At 44.8% G+C, this 22,362-nt stretch overlaps 1 protein-coding gene across 3 annotated transcripts in view; it reads right to left on the reverse strand.

Moving 5' to 3' along the window:
* The window catches only part of LOC122945627 (histamine N-methyltransferase-like), an 88,518-nt gene extending 73,950 nt beyond the window's left edge, over positions 1-14,568 (reverse strand). For 2 of the 3 annotated variants that reach the window (XM_044304742.1, XM_044304743.1), the window contains exon 1: positions 14,221-14,568. The gene's annotated coding sequence lies outside the window, so the exon portion shown is untranslated. Of the gene's footprint in view, positions 1-8,971; positions 9,070-14,220 lie in introns of those variants that run through there. The other variant, XM_044304745.1, reaches the window with a different exon arrangement.
* Positions 14,569-22,362: the final 7,794 nt, after the last annotated feature.

Here is a 22,362-nt window from a genome sequence, read left to right on the forward strand (position 1 = left end):
CCGTTCTGTTCAGTTCCATTCCTTCATGATCTTCCTTAACCTGTTTGATGTGCTTAAAGCGGGGGAACCCATTCTCTGGCTGAACATGTAAGACAAGCCAGGTCAGCCCAAGGGTGTAGTATTTCCAAAAGGATCCAATTCGGTCCTTGGTGGGATCCAGGATTTGTTTAGAAGGGGACCATGTGTGATACTAGGTCGTATAGGCTGTGGTTCCCTGCAACCCCATTGTGGTTTGTACAACCATCAGGTACCCAGTAACTAAGGTTACTTGCACAAAAGACTTGAATGCATGTAAAGCACTTCTATCCATTCCCATTCCTTCTGGCGTACTATGTATCTGCTGTAACATCATCCTGAAACTACACTATACACAGTGTTGATCCTCCCCCACATATGTAGTTTCATAGTAACACCTGTACCAAGCTGGCCTTAAAGGTGCCCTTCTTTGGGATGTATCAACATTAGAAGTGGAAGAGGTGCGGGTTTTTCAGCAGATATAGAACCACCAGTGCCATGAAGGGTCATCTTGCTAGACACACTCAGGGAGATTTGGTGATAGAGAAATAGAAAAAGGGGCGGATGGAGCTAACTAAAGATGAGCAAATTTTGTAAAAATTCAATTCGGGCGGTTCGCCTTAAAAAACGGCTATTTACTATTATAGTAGTGTAGAACACTGTGCCTTGCAGTAACACGCATAGTAGTGAAATAATACTGTGAGTCAGTATGACATGCAGATGACAGGTGTCGCTCTTAGGGTCCATTCACATGTCCGCAAAATGGGTCCGCATCCGTTCCGCAATTTTCAATGGGGCCGGAATGTGCTGCCCGTATCCGCATTTGCGTATCAGCACTTCCGTATCCGCACTTCCGTTCCGCAATTGCAGACAAGAAAAGTCATTTTCTATGAGAGTGCCGGTGATGTGCAATCCGCAAAATGCGGAACGCACATTACCAGTGTCCGTGTTTTGCGGATCTGCAATTTTCGGATCCGCAAAACACATACGGACGTGTGAATTAATCCTTAGAATCACTGCACACTTCATATATTTGGGCAGTCACAGGGCCAAAACTGACCAAATAACTCAAGTATGAACTCATCCTTACAGGTCGATGTTAGCGCCAAGAAGAAGCGCACTCCTTTTAAACGTCATTAGCTGATTCCACGCAGAACCTGTTCTATTAAACGCTTATAAAAGTAGAGCCCCCGACAGAGTGGAGAGGGTGTCAGCAGTAAGTTTGTGTCAACGTCACCGATTATTTTGCCCTTCCTCTGATCCGTCAGAATAATAACCCCCAAAAAATGGTTCCTGTCTGTGAAGCATCCACCTTCACGTGGTCAGCATTTAGTCAGTAATCCATCAGTATTGCTAATGCAAAAAAAAACAGGAGTGGATCCAAAACAGAGATGACACGTGAATAGAATATTTGCATGTCTTCTGTGTTTTGTACCCACTCCTGCTTTTGGCTACCAAATGACAAGTCAATTCTGATGGGACCATACAGCTGCTACACAGACAGGATCCATTGTGCGTCTCATTTTTCCTTCCTTCTGACGGATCAGAAGAAGGGTCAAATAAATGATGATGTCAGCCAGGCTGAAAGGCAAAATAGTGGCCCAGTCATGAAGTGGGAACAGCAAGAGAAGCCCACAGAGTGGCCCTATGACATAGTGGTGCGGTGGTAGCAGCATGAGGAGACCACAGAGTGGCCCAATGACATTGTGGGGGTGGTGGCATTATCAGGAGGAGGCAAGGTGGCATAATGTGGAGGTGGCAGCAACATCAGAAGGCCACAGAGTGGCAAGGTGACATAGTGTAGAGGTGGCAGCATCAGGAGGCCACAGAGTGGCACAATGACAGAGTGTGAAGGTGGCGGCAGCAGCATCAGGAGGAGGCCACAGCATGGCACAATGACAGTGTGGAGGTGGTGGCAGCATCAGGAGGACACAGAGTGGCAAGATGACATAGTGTGGAGGTGGCATCAGCATGAATAGACCACAGAGTGGCAAGGTGATATAGAGTGGAGGTGGCAGCAGCAACAACAGGAAGCCACAGAGTGGCAAGGAGACATAGTGTGAAGGTAGCAGCAGCATGAGAAGACAACAGAGTGGCAAGGTGACATAGTGAGGAGGTGGCAGCAGCATGAGGAGACCACAGAGTGGCACAATGACAGTGTGGAGGTGGCGGCAGCATCAGGCCACAGAGCGGCACAATGACATAGTGTGGAGGTGGCAGCAGCATCAGAAGACTGAGAGAGATGTGGATATCATTCATGATATTAATGTGAAGCCATTACAACATGGTGCTGACACCTAGATGTTTACATAGTTTGCATACCAAAGTTAGTAAAATAATGCACAATGTGCAGATGCCAAGTGTTACCTCTTTTCTTGTTTTTGTATTTTAGCCAATGAAACAATGCATGAACCTCAGTTGAAGAACACCCTCTCTGATTATACAAAAACTGCTTAACTTCCTGTAATAAATAAGAACTGCTTTGACCCTTGTCTGGTGTCAGTGTGGTTTCTTCCATGCATATAAAATTCTAAGATTAAGACAATTTTGAGCAGAAGAGCAAATGCATTTGGCTCTGATTGAGAACAGCTTTAACAGTTTGGCGCCCAACATGGGGCTTGAGAGAACGTAACATCAGTAGCCGATGTAGATGACCTCCGAGACCTAACGAAGTGCACTTGAGGAGGGAAAGGCAGCACCAAGAGACGGTAAGAAAACTTGTTTATCTTGCCTGCCTCTCGTTGCTTTGTTTTGTTAAGTCACGGCTGTCTGTTCTGCTGGACTATGGTTACACTGTGAGTAGCAGCTTCGTCTGATGTTGAAATCTTGAGTCCCTAGAACCTTAGACTGAGAAGGAGGATTTGCTCTACTGTGGGTACTTCTTTTCTGTGTTTAACGGTTAACAATTAAGCAGAGCAAGAGAAATCCCCTGGCAGGGAGGGGTGTCAAGGAGGGGACTACAATAAATTTCTGCCTGCGATGGCAGATGGATTAGTCCCGGGAAGATCCAGGAGGGGACTTCAATAAACTTCTGCCTGAACTGGGGAATCTCTAGAGACCCTCCAGAGGCGGTGGCAGATGGATTAGTCCCGGCCGGCAGACCAGACATGGGAGCCAGGGAAAATATCCTGCTAGTAGAGATGACCTCTGCTTGTTGGTAAGAAGGAGGAGGTGCCATTTGTTTTTGTCTTGTTTGTGTTCGAGTGAGTAAATTCATGGGATACAGTCTCTGTCCCTGCCTGAGGGCGAGTATATGTCCCCTCAGTTGGTAGCCCGAGAAGAAGGAAGTAAGCATGTGAAACATTATAGAAAGTTAATGAAGATAGTTGGTGGTAATGAAAATGGAGAGCTGAACTTTGGAATGTGGAGGAAAGTGATGAGACAGTGTTGTGGAAAGTTGAGTGACGAATGGAAGGTACCATGTCTCCGTTGCCCGGTAAATATACCTCCCCGCAGCTGGTGGCTGAGGTGTATGAAGGGAGACAGCGGGGGCCGCAGCTGTGAGTGGAGTGACGTCATGATATTGGAATGTGTAATAGCGAGTACAATGTCTGCAATACTAAGAGATAATAACAAGGCAATGTGTGTGAGGTACTCAGTGTGTGTGTATGGAGCTCCAGAAAATGTTATTCGTAAAAGAGAATCTGTCACCTATTTTGACCATATAAAACCGTTAACATAGCAATGTGCAATAAAGTACCTTCTTACCTACATGTGTCTTCTTTCTTTTATTCAACTTTTCATTCTTATTAAAAAGTGATTTTTCTGATATGCAAATGAAGTCTCAAGGTGCCCAGAGGGGCGTTATTACTCTGCTCTAGTGCCCAGTAACGCCCCCCTGCAGTGCCCAGCTGGCCTTTCTTCCAAGCCCAGCACGCCTCCTAAGAAATAAATGTCCTCCCACATACTTGCCAAACGGCGCTGCCCCCTCCCCACTATGTCATTGAATTTATTCACTGCATCGTCTGTGCTCCCTCCTCTCTTTGCCTACGGCGTCGCCCCCTCCCCACTATGTAATTTAATTTATTCACTGCATCGGCCCTTGCTTCCTTCTCTCTTGGCCTACAGCGCCGCCCCCTCTCCACCACGTCATTTAATTTATTCACTGAACGCACCGGCCCTTGCTTCCTCCTCTCTTGTCCTCCGAAATCCCGCACAGTATCGCTGAGTGCCTGCGCCTGCACGATACTCCTGCTCCAGAGGGCAACAGTTTTACTAGTGTCACTGGGCATGCGCCGAGCCCAGTGACGTAATCGGAGCACTGTTGCCTCTGATGCAAGGGCCGTTGCTTGCAGTGAATAAATTAAATACGTAGTGGGGAGGGGGCAGCGCCGTAGGCCAAGAGAGGAGGAAGCAAGGGCCGATGCAGTGAATAAATTAAATGACGTAGTGGGGAGGGGGCGGCGCCGTAGGCAAAAAGAGGAGGGAGCACAGACGATGCAGTGAATAAATTAAATGACATAGTGGGGAGGGGGCGGCGCCGTTCGGCAAGTATGTGGGAGGACATTTATTTCTTAGGAGGCGTGCTGGGCTTGGAAGAAAGGCCGGCTGGGCACTGCAGGGGGGCGTTACTGGGCACTAGAGCAGAGTAATAAGGCCCCTCTGGGCACCTTGAGACTTCATTTGCATATCAGAAAAATCGCTTTTTAATAAGAATGAAAAGTTGAATAAAAGAAAAAAGACACATATAGGTAAGAAGGTACTTTATTGCACATTGCTATGTTAACGGTTTTATATGATCAAAATAGGTGACAGATTCCCTTTAATAAGTTCAAAGACTTGTGTGTGTTAATGTATGGGAAATGTTTCTTTATGTCTGTCTGTCTGTTTCTATGTCTGTTCTACATTGAATGTTATATCTGTTATTTGTTATGTCTGTGTTGACCAGGAATCTGATCTTGTGTGTTGCCAAATAGAAAACTGACTAGAGGAAGGTCACACAGCCAAGTATACTATGAGCGAAATCACCTCTACTGATGTGATGATGAGGCCAAATTAAGAGTTAAGTCGAGAGTAAAAGAAATCATCACAGATACACAGGGAGCTGTGTGCTCTAGCTTTAGGCCAAAAAGGAGTGAAATTATGACAAAGTTTCTCACAGGAGTGAACACAGGACATTCGGCCTTGAACTTAGAACATTCTGTTCTAGATATTATGAAAAACAATGCAAGCATCAGCATGAAAATAATTAACCCTTTCATGACCAAGGGTCATTGATGCCCCAGTGTCCAGGTCAAAATTTACAAATCTGACATGCGTCACTTTATGTGGTAATAGCTTTGGAACACTTTTATTTATCCAAGCCATTCTGAGATTGTTTTCTCGTGACATATTGTACTTCATGATAGTCATAAATTTGAGTCAATATATTTCACCATTATTTATGAAAAAAATCCCAAATTTATAAAAAAATTGAAAATTCACAATTTTTTACATTTCTATTTCTCTGCTTCTAAAACCGAAAGTCATACCTAATAAAATATTTATTACTTAACACTTCCCATATGTCTACTTTATGTTGGCATCATTTTGGAAATGTCATTTTATTTTTTTAGGACGTTAGAAGGCTTAGAAGTTTATAAGCAATTCTTGAAATTTTAAAGAAAATTTCCAAAACCCACTTTTTAAGGACCAGTTCAGGTCTGAAGTCACTTTGTGGGGCTTATATAGTGGAAACCCCCCATAAATGACCCCATTGTAGAAACTACACCCCTCAAGTTACTCATAACTGATTTTACAAACTTTGTTAACCCTTTAGGTGTTCCACAAGAATTAAAGGAAAATGGAGATGAAATTTCAAAATTTCACTTTTTTGGCAGATTTTCCATTTTATTACATTTTTTTCTTTAACACATTGAGGGTTAACAGCCAAACAAAACTCAACATTTATTACCCAGATTCTGCGGTTTACAGAAATACCTCACATGTGGTCATAAACTGATGTAAGGGCGCACGGCAGGGCGCAGAAGGAAAGGAACGTCGTATGGTTTTTGGAAGGCAGATTTTGCTAAACTGGTTTTAGATGTCATCTCCCATTTAAAGCCCCCCTGATGCACCCTTATAGTAGAAACTCCCAAAAAGTGACCCTATTTTGGAAACTAGGGGATAAAGTGCCAGTTTTATTGGTCCTATTTTGGGGTACATATGATTTATAATTGCTGTATATTAAGTTTTTTGTGAAGCAAGGTAACTGAAAAATGGCTGTTTTGGCACAGTTTTTTTTGTTTTTTTTACAAGATTCATCTGACATTGTAGATCATGTGCTATTTTTATAGAGCAGGTTGTTACGAACGCAATGATATCAAATATGTCTACTTTGTTTGTTTCAGTTTTACATAATAATTTATTTTTCAAAATTGCTTTATGTTTTTGTGTGTCCATTTTCTGAACGCCATATGTTTTTTTTATTTTTCTGCCGATCGTCTTAAGCAGGGGCTCTTTTTTTGCAGAAAGAGTTGAGGTTTTTATTGGTACCATTTTTGGGTACATAGGATTTTTGGATCATTCATTATTACACTTTATGGGGCAAGGTGACCAAAAAATTGGCTGTTTTGGAACAGTTTTTATTTATTTATTTTTACAGCGTTTATCTGAGGGGTTAGGTTATGTGACAGTTTTATAGAGAAGATCGTTACGGACGTGGCAATACCTAATATATATATACTTTTTCTTATTTATTTAAGTTTTACACAATAATAGCATTTCTGAAACCCCAAAAATTATGTTTTAGTGTCTCCATAGCTTTTTTATTTTTTGGGAGATTGTCTTAAATAGGGTATAATTTTTTGCGGGATGAGGTGATGGTTTGATTGGTACTATTTTGGGGGTCATAAACCTTTTTGATCGCTTGCTGTTGCACTTTTTGTAATGTAAGGTGACAAAAATGGCTTTTTTTACACATTTTTTTTTTTTTTTATGGTGTTTATTGGACGGGGTCTATCATGTGATATATTTATACAAACGGTCATTACGGACGGAGTGATGCCTAATATGTGTATTTTTTTCTTTTTTTTATAGGAAAGGGCAATTTTTTTAATTTTACATTTTTATTTATTTATTTATTTTTACTTACTTTTTTTTAATTTTTTTTTTTTTTTTTTTATCAAGTGCCTCTTAGATCTTGAAAATCCAGTGGGGCTGATGGCTGTACTATAGTTTGCAATGCTCTTGCATTGCAAAGTATAATACAATTAGATGCCCTGTAGGTGGCAACAGCGCGGCAGCCCCGATTGTAGAGAGAGGGAGCCCACTCCCTCTATTAACCCCATGGATGCTGCTGCATCTATGGGGTTACAGCAGAGTGTCAGCATACAGCTGACACTCTCTGCTGATGGCGGCGGCTCAGGAATGGAGCCGCCGCCATCACACACAGCAGGGGGACTATACCGTATCGGGGGCAGCGCTGGAAGGGGAGGGGGGTGTCACTGAATGTATGGGGCGGGGAGTGGGCGGGCGCATCAGGGCACTGGGCAGGCTGATTCAATGTGCAGACATCTTCAGGTTCAGGCGGACACAAGGAGGGGCACAGATGGGGGGGCACAGATCGGGGGCACAGATCTGAGGGGCATGAGGACACCATGTGATTTCAGGCTCTGATCTGCAGAGCGCAGATCAGAGCCTGAAACCGGCATTTTAACACTGCCGCAATCCGATTGGTTAGTCTGCACAGACTAACCAATCGGATAGATTGCCGGCAAGGGGCCACTCTGATTGGTCCCTTGCCGGCATTACTGAACTGATTGCTGTCCGTGACAGCAGCAGGGCAGGAGCAGAAACTTTAATCCAAGCGCTTTGCAGCGCTTGGATTAAAGAGCTGCCAGAACTTTTTTTTATACGTGGTAGCTGCACGGGGTATGTGCAGCTATCACGTATATATACGGATTGCGGTCATGAAGGGGTTAAAGTATAAGAAATTAGGCTTGACAGAAATGTATGATGAACAGATAAGTAAATATTTTTATATGCCACCGATACTACCCTCCAAGATGGCGCTGAGAGACCCTACTACGCCGCCAGCAGCCATCTTAACTGAGGTAACTTCCTCACCAGCAGCCATCTTAACTCCTGCAACTTCCGGCCTGGCTGCCATCTTAACTCCTGCAACTTCTGGCCGGCCCATCGGCCCTTTTAACTGAGGGAACTTTACTCCCTGCCCAGCAGCCATCTTAGTTACTAGTATTTTTCCTGATACGGCTGCAAGCATGAAAAAATGCACATAGATCTAAGTAGCACCACATAGAGTACTGAATTAAGGATATACATATACTTATAATTAGTTATTACTTGTAGTATTGTTTAATTAGATGAAATGCCTTAACTTCTACGTTTTTCCCCCCCTTTACTAGGATTAAATCAGCACTTGGAGGCAACTTCATCTCGATTCATAACAGGTTGTTGTGGCTGGTGCAGATTTTCAAGACTCAAGGTCAAATGAAGTACTCGGCCTTGGGGGTCCTCCCCATCTGCTAGAATCACAAAAGGAGGAGATTGAGAGGGAAATGGTTTCAACTGTGGCAAACTGTAGCTTTCAGGCCAGACAGATTCAGTCCTTTCTGTCTTTCATATGATGTTGCTGAAGAATGCTATCCTTGAGATAAGATGTTGTAGAAGTAGTTAGGAAGGAAGAAGGTAGACAGGCAGTGAAGGACATCATCAAGCTAATGAAAGGTGTAGACATGCCTCCCGGAGGTAAACTGAATACAGAGTAATGAGAAAAAGCATGTAGGGAAATAAAGGGTGGCTGAAAGATTACAAGCTCACAGAACAGGCAGAAGTCTGGCTGTGAGTAGTGAGGAAAGTGTATAGAGGAATTGTAGAGAAACAGGGAAAGTCAGAAGTATTATTATGAATGTTATCATAATAACATGCACCAGTCCTTCTTACCTCCCTTTAATCAAGTTTACTTGAAGGGCTGTCTTCAGAGGGGAAGGCAGCAACATGCACCAGTCTTTCTTACCTCTCTTTGCATCAGGTCGGTGTGAGGCGTTCATCTTCCCTTTTAGGCCGAAGCAGTACCAGCTCGTTTATGGGTCTGAAGTAGTGTCTTGCAGAACCTTCTTTCATTACCTTAACTTCTGCTTTCCGCACCTTGCCGTTGTCACTTGGAATAGTCTTTGTAATAAGACCCATAGGCCAATTGCTACAATGAGCATTCCTTTCTTTTCAGGAGAACTATGTCCCCAGCTTGCTGGTCGGGTTTCCTGACTTGCCATTTTCTACGACTTTGAAGGTTGCAAAAATACTCCATCTTCCAACAGCTCCAAAACTCAGCAAGAAGTTGGACCCCTTTTCCATTGGTGTTTGTAAACATTTGACCAATCAAAGTCCTGAGGAGGAATAGTGGCTATTCCGATCTTTTGAGTTAGAAGGGTGGCTGGAGTTAAAAATACTGGAGACTCTGCGTCTGAGGAAACAGGAACAAGTGGTTTCTCATTGATTATGGTGGACACCTCTGCAAGAAGGGGACCAAGACTTCATGTGTGAGCTGGGAAAATTTGTGGTCCAGCAGCATAGAATCCAGGATTTTTCTTAAAATCCCAATCAATAGTTCCCAATAGCCTCCCATATGTGAGGAATGTGGCGGGTTGAATTCCCATTTACACTTGTTTGCATTGAAGAAGTTCTCAATCTTCTCTGCTCTTGTAAAATTTTTCAGCAGTCGGATCTAAGTAACTTTACAGGTCCACGTATGGAAACAAATCTTCTGAAGGCATTAATGAAGCAAGAAGAGTCCACTGATTCTATAACTTCGATATGCACTGCGCGAATGTTCAAACAAATGAATAGCGCAGCCCAACGCTTATTGTTAACGACTCCGCCACGAGTCTTACGTGTAGCAACGGTCCAGGGGCCAAAAATGTCTATGCCGACATTGGTAAAGGGTGGTTCAGCGCTTAATCTGTCTTTTGGAAGCTCTGCCATATGTTGATTTAGATGTTTTCCTCTTAGTTTTTGGCACTTGATGCATTTATGGAGTATGGAGGATATACATCTTTTCATCCCAACTATCCAGAAACCACCAGACCTTACTGTTCCCTCTGTGAAGTGACGGCCTTGGTGTTGCACTTGCTCATGGTAATGTCTGACTAGCAGAGCAGTAATGTGGTGACATTCTGGAATGATGAGGGGATTTTGCTCTTCACTCATAACTAGGGTTGAGCGAATTTTGGACCCTGGACCCAAACCCGAACATTTCAGTAAAAGTTTGGGTTCGGGTTTGGTGTTCGGCGCTTTCTTGGCGCTTTTTGAAAGGCTGCAGAGCAGCCAATCAACAAGCGTTTAACTGTGTGCCCTTAGAAGCCATCACAGCCATGGCATGGCTGTGATTGGCCAGTGTAGCATGTGACCGAGCCTCTAAATAAGCTGGAGTCATGTAGCGCTGCACGTCACTCTGCTGTTACTAGTGTAGGGAGAGAATAGGACTGAATCTTTGTTCAAAACGTGAATCTAACAAGCAATCTACATACATTTTGTTGTGTGGGTGCAGGGCACAATTGTTTTATCCTACCCTGAGCCCAGTGACCGAAAAAAACAAAAACTTTTATAAGTCAGTTAGGTGAGCGGCGGCGGCTGTGGCGGCCATTTTATGCAAGCTCAGTGCACCAGCACTGCATCTGAGCTTTTGTGACATTGAAATCCAAGCTTGAAAAACAGCACTAATAATCTGGTTGTAAAAATCACCTTTTTTTGGCAATATACATCTGGTGCATTTGCAGGATTAGTCAGTGTGCAATTTAAGCTATAAATACAGCCATAATTTTCTGGGTTTTTTAAGACACACTTTTTAATGAGCCCCTGACTGTTTAACCCCTTAAGGACATAGGACGTACCGGTACGCCCTGTTTCCCGAGTCCTTAAGGACACAGGACGTACCGGTACGTCCTAACTTTAAATCGGGATTCCGGCGCCCCAGGGGTTAATCTGAACAGGATGGCGGCGGAAATCATTCAGCCGGCATCCTGTCACAACGCCAGAAACTGCGCTTTTTGCAGTTTCTGATCCCCGCGGTCCCTAACCACGGGGATCAGAAACTTTAGAGTGCCTAAATTAGAGATTTTGCACCCCCTCTGCACCCCTGCACGATTTGATGGCGGCGGGTGGTGCAGGGGAGGCGTTGCGGGAGGCGGTCGGTGCTGCAGGCTGGATCGCGATCCCCCGCCCGCCTCCCCTTGAATAATCGTTGGCGTCTAGTGGGTTATACCAGGGTGCCAGCACATTGCTGACACCCTGGTATAAACAGCTGACATCTGTGCAGATGTCAGCCGTTTAACCCTTTCCATACCGCGTTCCGTACGGACCGCTGTATGGAAAAGGTTAACTGTCATCGGTCAGGGAGCTCCCTCCCTCTCCCATCGGGGGGCTGCTGTGCCTTTGAAGCCCCCCGATGGAGAGGGAGAGAGCCCCCAGGCAGCCCCCTGAAGCCCCGTCCTCACCCTTCCCCGTCTGCGAAGTTGTGGCAGACGGGGAAGGTTCCCATGGCAACAGGACGCCTGCTCAGGCATCCTGCTGTCCATGGTGCTGAACAGATCTATACTAAAAGCATAGATCTGTTCAGTGTAAGTAAAATACAGTACAGAACCCTATAGGGTTCTGTACTGTATTTTACAGACATCAGACCCACTGGATCTTCAAAAACCAAGTGGGTCTGGGTCAAAAAAATGTAAAAAATAAGTGAAAAAAGTTAAGATTAAAAAAAAAACATTTATCACTGAATAAAAATTAAAAAAATAAAATACACTACACATATTAGGTATCACTGCATCCGTAACGACCTGATCTATAAAATGGTCATGTTACTTTCCCCGCACGGTGAACGCAGTAAAAATAAAAAAATAAAAACTATGAGAAAATTGAAATTTTGCCCACCTTACTTCCCAAAAAAGGTAATAAAAGTGATCAAAAAAGTCGCATGTACGCCAAAATAGTACCAATCAAACCGTCATCTCATCCCGCAAAAAATGAGACCCTACTCAAAATAATCGCCCAAAAACTGAAAAAACTATGGCTCTTAGACTATGGAAACACTAAAACATGATTTTTTTTGTTTCAAAAATAAAATCATTGTGTAAAACTTACATAAATAAAAATAAAGCATACATATTAGGTATCGCCGCGTCCGTATCGACCGGCTCTATAAAAATATCACATGACCTAACCCCTCAGATGACCACAGTAGCAAAAACAAAAACAAAAAAAAGCAATTTTTTGCCATCTTACGTCACAAAAAATGTAATAGCAAGCGATCAAAAAGTAATATGCACCCCAAAATAGTGCCAATCAAACCGTCATCTCATCCCGCAAAAAATTGGACCCTACTCAAGATAATCACCCAAAAACTGAAAAAACTATGGCTCTTAGACTATGGAGACACTAAACAACTTTTTGGTTTTAAAAATGAAGTTATTGTATAAAACTTACATAAATAAAAAAAATTGTATACATATTAGGTATCGCCGCGTCCGTGACAACCTGCTCTATAAAATTACCACATGATCTAACCTGTCAGATGAATGTTGTAAATACCAAAAAAAAAAACGTGCCAAAAAAGCTATTTCTTGTTACCTTGCCGCACAAAAAGTGTAATATAGAGCAACCAAAAATCATATGTACCCTAAACTAGTACCAACAATACTGCCACCCTATTCCATACTTTCTAAAATGGGGTCACTTTTTTGGAGTTTCTACTCTAGGGGTGCATCAGGGGGGCTTCAAATGGGACATGGTGTTAAAAAAACAGTCCAGCAAAATCTGCCTTCCAAAAACCGTATGGCATTCCTTTCCTTCTGCGCCCTGCCGTGTGCCCGTACAGCAGTTTACGACCACATATGGGGTGTTTCTGTAAACTACAGAATCAGGGCCATAAATAATGAGTTTTGTTTGGCTGTTAACCCTTGCTTTGTAACTGGAAAAAAAATATTAAAATGGAAAATCTGCCAAAAAAGAGAAATTTTGAAATTGTATCTCTATTTTCCATTAAATCTTGTGCAACACCTAAAGGGTTAACAAAGTTTGTAAAATCAGTTTTGAATACCTTGAGGGATGTAGTTTCTTAGATGGGGTCACTTTTATGGAGTTTCTACTCTAGGGGTGCATCAGGGGGCTTCAAATGGGACATGGTGTAAATAAACCAGTCCAGCAAAATCTGCATTCCAAAAACCATACGGCGCACCTTTCACTCCACGCCCCGCTGTGTGGCCGTACAGTAGTTTACGGCCACATATGGGGTGTTTCTGTAAACAGCAGAGTCAGGGCAATAAAGATACAGTCTTGTTTGGCTGTTAACCCTTGCTTTGTTAGTGGAAAAAATGGGTTAAAATGGAAAATTAGGCAAAAAAATGAAATTCTCAAATTTCATCCCCATTTGCCAATAACTCTTGTGCAACACCTAAAGGGTTAACGAAGTTTGTAAAATCAGTTTTGAATACCTTGAGGGGTGTAGTTTATGGAATGTGGTCATTTTTGGGCGGTTTCTGTTATGTAAGCCTCGCAAAGTGACTTCAGAGCTGTAATGGTCCCTAAAAATTGGGTTTTTGTAAATTTCTGAAAAATTTCAAGATTTGCTTCTAATCTTCTAAGCCTTGTAACATCCCCAAAAAATAAAATATCATTCCCAAAATAATTCAAACATGAAGTAGACATATGGGGTATGTTAAGTCATCACAATTTTGGGGGGTATTACTATGTATTACAGAAGTAGAGAAACTGAAACTTTGAAATTTGCAAATTTTTCCAAATTTCTGGTAAATTAGGTATTTTATTATGCAAAAAAAATAATTTTTTTGACTTTATTTTACCAGTGTCATGAAGTACAATATGTGACGAAAAAACTATCTCAGAATGGCCTGGATAAGTCAAAGTGTTTTAAAGTTATCAGCACTTAAAATGACACTGGTCAGATTTGCAAAAAATGGCCTGGTCCTTAAGGTGAAATAGGGCCGTGTCCTTAAGGGGTTAAGGAAGGGGGTCGTGGACTTCTGAGAACCCCCCTTCTCCTCATGTGTGGCTTCCCCCCCCACCTTAAAAGGATTTGAGCTGGTTCAGCTCTGCTACATGGGGAGCTTTTTTGCAGGAAGGGGTTAACACAGCCCTGTGCTTAGCCTGCCACTCCCCTTCCACGTGCTGCAGGAGTCAACCCCCCTCTGCTTTAAGTGTTTTCCCCTCCTGTTTATCTCCCTCTTGACTGGCCAGCGATGGGCTTTCAGGTACCTGGCTCAAGATGTCCGCAGGAGACCCTCTGATGGCTGCTCTCCTGGCGCGTATTGAAGTGGAGGGAGATGGCTGGTTGCGTGCGCTTCTGCATGAGCCTGTTCAGCAGCACCAGCCTTCTCCAGCCCTGCTCCCTCCTGTGATCTCTTTTCCTCCCCTGCCCCCTCCTCCACAGAGGAGCATGGATGCAATCCCAGCAGTAGGGAGCCGACGTTCCGCCCGCCCCACTCGTCCTCCTAAGCGATTGGGACATAGTCCCCCTCGCAGGGTGCATGCCATTTTACATAATGTGCTCAGGGCGACTGTGACCTCCCCAGTAAGGGATGCATGGCCATTACAGCACACCTTACAGGCTCCGCCCCCCTCCTTTTCCTGTGTCTCACTCTTCTGTCTCACTCTTCCCGCGCTTTGAAGAGCACATTGCTGCCAGCTATGGGTGCTCAAAATAGTTCTTCCTCTGCCTCAGGCCCCCCTCACCCCCCCCCCCCCCCCCCGGCAGCTGCACAACCACATATCACCCCACCTAACCCCACTCTACCCCAGGGATCCCCTAGTGTTGGACCTGACCCCACTGAGATATATGTGGATGCGGCTGAGCTTCCTACAGACCCAGTAGCTGCCAGCCCCATGCGTTTACAGACACCTGCCTCTTCCCAGACACCCACCATGCCATGTCACGGAGACGTCGTCAGAGATCTCCCTCCTCCTCTTCAGAGGGTTCCAGGAGGCGGAGTCATCACTATTCACAAAGGTGCCAGTCCCGACGCCGCTCCAGGGATTCCAGGAGAAGTCGGCGCTCCAGGTCCTCGCAATGGCGCTCCCCGTCGTCTTCTGACGTTTTGTCGGGCGCATCCGGGGAGCCTGGTTCAAGATCACATCCTGGACATTCACACCGTGAGCCTCATCATCTCTCCAGGGCCTCCAGCCTGGTGTCTCAACCTCCCTGGCCAGATCAGCCTACAGCTACGGTTACAGTGCCAGCTCCTCCATGGCCTGCTACCTGTGAGTTTCCATTTACAGGGGCTTGGAGGGTGGGTTCCGGTGGGCCAGAGGTTGTGGCGGCCCTTAAGGTAATTCTTGACGAATTGCAAGCTTCCTCTCCTCGCCTACTATGACTACTGCGAAACCCTCTTTGGTCCAGGCGAGCATTCATAAGAATTCCATCTTTTACGGTGTTAGTCCTTTAGGGGCACATTTGGAGGAGGAGATTAAGGAGAAAATTTGGCAGAACCAGTATGTGGAAATTTGGTCTTTAGTCACCGTGGATCAGCATACGCTCGATAAAGAGCAACGTCCGGCTGAGAAACCATTTGTACGTCCAGGGGTCGCAAAGACCATGAACAACTGGCTTCCGGCCTTTTCGGTTCTGGGCTTTGTTATGGGTCAGCGTTATCCTGAATGCTGCTCTGAGCTCTTTTTATATATGGACACCATTTACAGCGCTTACAAATCATATGGTGGTTCCACATGGTGGAGGTATGATGAGGAATTCCGCCGGCGCCTTGCCCTCCAACCCGATATCGGATGGGTGGTTAAGGCTGCTGATGTGTGGTTACGGTTGATGGTGTCACAGCGGCCCCCCTTTCCCAGGGCGGCCACTGGTTTCAGTCAGGGATCAGTGGCCGTGCGTCGCCCGAGAACATGTTGGCTGTTTAAGGAGGGATATTGCAAGTTTGCTGGGCTCTGCAGATTTAAGCATGAATGTTCCGCTTGTGGCGGCCTACATTCAGCATCCCATTGCCCCGCCCCCAATCCAAAAAAACATCTAACCACAGTGATCCAAAGGACCCCAGTGACCATAGTAGAGATGGGGCCTTGGTTAGACCAGTACCCCAATAATCATGCTACATCTCAGCTTTGTTTTGGATTTACGTTTGGGTTTTTCATTCATTTTGTTCTTGGCCATGTCCCTATTTTTTCAAAAAATCTTGCATCAGCAAAAGAACACCCCTCGGTTCTCTGTAAAAAAGTAGCAAAAGAAGTAGTTATGAGTAGAATTGAAGGCCCCTTTACTTCTCCCCCCCATTTATAATCTTCGGATTTCGCCCTTGGGTGTGGGACCCAAAAAAGAACCGGGTAAATTCCGTTGACTAACCACCTTTCCCACCCAAAGGGCACCTCGGTGAATGATGCGCTCTCCCCTGAGGACGCCTCAGTTTCCTATGTGTCCTTTGACAAGGTCGTTTCCCTTGTCAGAGCCGCTGGTCAGGGTACCCTGTTGGCAAAATCAGATATTGAGTCGACCTTTTCGCCTCCTTCCGGTTCACACGGATTGCTATCACCTGTTGGGTTTTGTCAGTCAAGAAGGCCACCCTCATCCAGGTCCAATCCCTCCTTGGTTTGTTGGTTTTCGCTTGTTGGATAATGCCTATGGGGCGAGTTTTTTCCCGCCGTCTTTCTCTTGCTACCCGTGGTGCCACTTCTCCGCAGCACCACATTCGTATCACCAGCTCCTTGAAAGCAGATTTACGGGTATGGCAGGTTTTCCTTTCTTCCTATAACGGTCACACCTGCTTTATGCTGGGCGAGTGCACCAATGCGGAACTGTCCTTATTTACAGATTCCTCAGGTTCCTGTGACTTTGGAGCCATTTTTGGTTCCGATTAGTGCGCATCCCCTTGGCCTAAAGCTTGGCAAGCATTAGGCTATTGTAAGAACCTGACCCTTTTGGAACTCTTTCCAATCGTCGTCGCGGCTGAGATTTGGGGCCCTAGATTGGCTAACCGACATGTTTGTTTTTGGACCAATAAACCTAGGTGTCGTTCATTGTATTAATGGTTTGTCGACCACTTCCTTGCCCGTTCTTAGTCTTTTGCGGCATCTAGTGTTACGTTGTCTGGAGTATAATGTCTTTTTCAGGGCCCAGCATGTCCCTGGCACCTCTAACCTTTACTGCTGATGCTCTTTCTCGGTTTCGGCAGGAAAGCAGGATCCTCCTCCCGGAGGCGTGCCCAGATGGAGTGATCTGTCTGGAACACCTTTGGCGTCTGGTAGAGAACAGTTGATGCCCTTACTGTCTTCCTCAGTGACTCAGGCAACCTGGAAAGCTCACAGTAAGGCATGGGAGGAGTTTCTTTCCCTTGGTGGGGACTGGGACCTGTTATTGCGCTTGCGCTCCTTGGGTGTTTCTGCCGCTGTTGCCCAACGTAGGCTGTCTGGGGTTTCTTTTTCATTCTCGTATTCTTGGTTGGCCTGATGTTACGAAAAACCTTATAATTACCCAAGCCCTTCGGGGTTGGCGTAGAGAATTTGTACGAACTGAATGCCCGCGCCCAGTTTCTTATCAGCTTCTTTGTAAACTTATTTCTGCTTGTCAGGTGGTTTGCAGTTCCTCTTTTGAAATGGTTCTTTTATCCGCTGCATTTAGCCTTTACATTTTTGGTGCCCTCCAGGTGGGCGAATTGTTGGCTCCTTTCCGTAATCGTTCACCTGGACTCCTTCCCTCGGATATAGCACTAGGTAATGGGTCGGTGAGTATTAGAATCCATCGCTCAAAGACTGACGTTTTCGGTAAGGGTGCATGGATTCCCCTTCACCAGGTTCCGGGCTTATCATGTCCGGGAAGGTTGATACACCAGTACATGCAGATACGCCCAGACGGGTTTTTGTTGGTCCATCAGGACCTTTCTCCTCTTACAAAGTTTTAGTTTAGTTCCCTTTTTAAACGATGCTTGCGACATGCGGGCGTTGATGCTGGTTCGTATGGCACTCATTCTTTCCATATCTGTGCTGCAACAGAGGCAGCCAGAGCTGGCCTTTCTGAGGCTGTGGTTATGCGGATTGGGAGATGGTGCTCCACTTGCTTTGCAACTTATATCCGCCCTGATCTATTATTTAAAAAAAAACTAAAAAAACAACACAAACATATTCTTGGGAATCATGCATACTTATTTTTCTGTTTTACAGGTGTTTTCCGTCCGACCATATGGATCCTTGGCCATTCGTATGTATTTTGGGCGGCACAGAGCGGACTGCAGACCCAGTGGCCATACTCTGGGTTTCTGTGAAGTGGACGTGTTCTGGAGAGGTATTCGGGGCCTTCGCTGGTTTCAAGTGCTGCCCCAGGTGGTAGATATCAGCAGGTCCACTGTTGGTCCAGTTATTTTGGTTATTCATGCCGGGGGGAATGATCTCTGCTCTTTGAGAATGGCGGAGCTCATGTCTCTTATGCGTGCGGACATAGAGCACTTTGCTTCCTTTTTCCCCGAGCTGGCCATGGTCTGGTCGGAGATCATTCCCCGGGTGGTCTGGCATGGTGCTAGGAATGCTGAGGCACTTGAGAGATGCCGCAGAATGGTTAATGCCCGTATTTCCCGGTATGTCCGTTCTCGCATGGGCATCGTAGTACATCACCGGCAACTGGAGGGAGACAACAGGTCCTTGATGCGCCCAAACGGTGTCCATTTGTCGGACATCAGCCTGGACATTTTCTTATCCGGGTTACAGGATGGAGTGGAGCATGCTATGTGTAAGATGGGTGGTGGTCGGAGCCCAGTGTAGGAGTACATGGGCTCCTTCGTGGAGGCATGTATATGCAAATGACAAGACAGGGCGAAGTAAATGGTGGACTTGCTCACTGGGAGTCTAGTGGCCGGCATACTGCTCATGATGGTAGACTGTTTTGAGCAGTTAAAGCTCGGTGTTTGGTTGGTATAAGAAAATAAACAAAGCTGTGACAGATCACCACACAACAAGTTGGAGTCCTGTGTTGCTTTGCGGTGTGGTTGGTAGTTCCGGTAAGGAAAAGTGTGGGGGGAGGGGTTGGAGTTGTTCCCCCCACCTGGGTTGGTTTGGGTTCCTGGACAGTCTGATGAGCCCCTAAATGATTAAGGAAGGGGGTTGTGGACTTATGGGACCCCCCCCTTCTCCTCTTGTGTGGCTTTTCCCCCCACCTGAAAAGGATTTGAGCTGGTTTGGCTCTGCTACATGGGGAGGAAGGCAGGAAGGGGTTAAGACAGCCCTGTGCTTAGCCTGCCACTCCCCTTTCCTTTTCACTTGCTGAAGGAGTCAACCCCCCTCTGCTTTAAGTGTATTCCCCTCCCGTTTATCTCCCTCTTGACTGGCCAGAGGCGGGCCCGCCCGCCCGCCCTCCCTTTATATTGATGTTACGTATATTACAAAAAAAAAATATAATAAATAAATAATAAAAAAAATAAGGAAAAAATTATTAATATGTATTTATATACCTTCATTTTCAATTGCTTGTTTGGTATGTTAATGACTGTTTTTTTTTGTTTTGGTACAGTGATTCGGTCTACTTCTGTTAAAGCGAACCTGTCAGTTCGATTTTGTGTATAGAGCTGAGGACATGGGTTGCTAGATGGCCGCTAGCACATCCGCAATACCCAGTCCCCATAGCTCTGTGTGCTTTTATTGTGTAAAAAATTGTTGGGGATAAATATGCAAATTAACATAAAAGAGTCGTATCTTACTTGTGTGACCAGAGAAGACTCATATTTTCAAGCTCTGACTCCTCTCAGGTTAATTTGCATATGTATCTGTTTTTATACACAATAAAATCTGTTTTTATACACAACAAAAGCACACAGAGCTATGGGGACTGGGTATTGCGAATGTGCTAGCGGCCATCTAACAACCCATGTCTTCAGCTCTATACCCAAAATCCCGGTGACAGGTTCCCTTTAAGTCACAGCTGGTGGCATATATATGGCGGGGTGAAATAAATGGCGGACTTGCCCACTGGGAGTCCAGTGGCCGGCATACTGCTCATGATGGTTGACAGTTTCGAGCAGTTAAAGCTCTGTGTTTGGTTGGTATAAGAAAATTAATAAAGCTGTGGCCGATCACCACCCAACAAGTTGGAGTCCTGTGTTGCTTTGCAGTGTAGTTGGTAGTTCCGGTAAGGAAAAGTGTGTGTGGAAGGGGGGGTTGGAGTTGTCCGCCCCCACCTAGTTTGGTTTGGGTTCCCAGACAGTCTTGCCAAAATACACAATTTTATGGCCTTGCAGCATCAAGACGTTTGAAATTCCAGGGTTATATACTGCTGTCATATTCAGTTATTAATCAAATACCCATTTTTGGCACAAATCTTTAATTGCAGCCTAGTGTGGGTCAGGACGTGTGAGATACACCCTTTATATACTGGGGTTATATTGTTCTATTAATAAAACAACCTTTTTGGGGCAAAATACACAATTTTCCTGGCCTTGCACCATCAGCACGTGTGAAATCCCAGGGTTATATACTGCTGTCATATTCAGTTATTAATCAAATACCCATTTTTGGCACAAATTTTTAATTCCAGCCTAGTGTGGGTCAGGGCGTGTGAGATACACCCTTTATATACAGGGTTTTCAGCGTCCCACTCAGGACACGTGGGAACTGCAAAATTACTGTAAAACTGCATTACTGTGTTGCATGTCATTCTGCATTACATCACCTGTTGTATCCCTGTTCATAGGATGGTTAGGTATGTTTTATACATTAGAGGGGGATAGCACTTAATATATATAAATACCTTAGTCAGGCCTAGTGTGAGGAGAGCTATTGTGGTTGCTAGTGAAGTGATTGAGTTCAGTTGAGACTCTGCATCACAGAGTAGTGAGTGAAGTCAGAAGCAGCTATGTGTTAGTGCCAAGGTATGAGGAGCAGGAGAGCGTTTTCCTCCTGTGGTCCTCTTAGTTCCTTTCATCCTACAACCAGAGGATAGAGTTTCGTCCCTGCTAACCGTGAGCAAACCGATGAACTGTATTATTACTTCCCCTCATCGGCCCACCGTGCACCTCACATGTCGCCCCTGCGGTTCTGGCACGCCACAGGTTTTATTCTTTTATTAATTTTTTGTGCAAAATACACAATTTTCCAGGCCTTGCAGCATCAAGTCTTGAAATTCCAAGGTTTTATACTGCTGTCATATTCAGTTATTAAACAAATACCCATTTTAGGCACAAATCTTTAATTGCAGCCTAGTGTGGGTCAGGGCGTGTAAGATACACCCTTTAAATACAGGGGTTCTATTCAGGTATTTTAAATACAGCCATTTAGTACACAAATCTTTAATTGCGGCCTAGTGTGGGTCAGGGCATGTGAGATACACCCTGTATATACAGGGGTTATATTCTTCTATTAATAAAACACCCTTTTTTGAGCAAAATGCTAAATTGTTGTGCCCTTGCAGCATCAAGACGTTTGAAATTCCAGGGTTAGATACTGCTGTCATATTCAGTTACTAAATAAACACCCGTTTGGGCAAAAAAAAAAATGTGTTGGCAGCCTTTGCTGCAGATGTCATTGTGAGATACACCCTATATATACAGGGGTTATATTCAGTTATTTGAAATACAGCCATTTTGGGCACAAATCTTTCATTGTGGCCTAGTGTCGGTCAGGGCATGTGAGATACACCCTTTTTATACAGGGGTTATATTCTTCTATTAATAAAACACCCTTTTTTGGGCAAAACACACAATTGTTGCGCCCTTGCAGCCTCAAGATGCTTGAAATTCCAGGGTTATATACTGCTGTCATATTCAGTTATTAAACAAACACCCGTTTGGGCAAAAAAATAAAAATTTGGCAGCTGTAGATGTCATTGTGAGATGCACTCTTTATATATTTGGGTTATATTCAGATATTTGAAATACAGCCATTTTGTGCACAAATATTTAATTGCGGCCTAGTGTGGGTCAGGGCATGTGAGTGTCACCGCCAGTTCTGTGAGAAGGTCTGGCAGACGTTCTTCTCTACCTCTTGCATGATGTTCTTTGTTTTGGTTTCACTTTGCCATCTCCTTTCCTTCTCCCAGGTGTCACCTATTTAGACTAATTGTCTCCTTTTATATTCTCTCCCATACTGCCTCACTTTGCGGTTTATACTACTTCCTTGATGAGGTGTTCACTGCTGGAGGCTGCTGCTGCTGTTTCCTCAGATAAGTATTTTTCCTTTATTTGTGTTTCCTTGCTGGCTTGATTCTAGGTGACCCTGACTCCGTCCGTATTAAGAGCAGGGAGCCGGTGGTCGTGTCCCCTCACTATTATAGGGTTTTCAGTTGTCACACAGTATTAGGTACGTGGGCATGCAATCGTCTACCATAGAGACCCTTGCATGGGCATAGCAGTCAGGGAGAGTTCTAGGGCTCACCCATATGCTCCTTAGTTTCGGATCAAGCCAGTCGGATGTTTA

The sequence above is a fragment of the Bufo gargarizans genome, chromosome 8, assembly GCF_014858855.1.
Source record: "Bufo gargarizans isolate SCDJY-AF-19 chromosome 8, ASM1485885v1, whole genome shotgun sequence".
Taxonomy (NCBI): domain Eukaryota; kingdom Metazoa; phylum Chordata; class Amphibia; order Anura; family Bufonidae; genus Bufo; species Bufo gargarizans.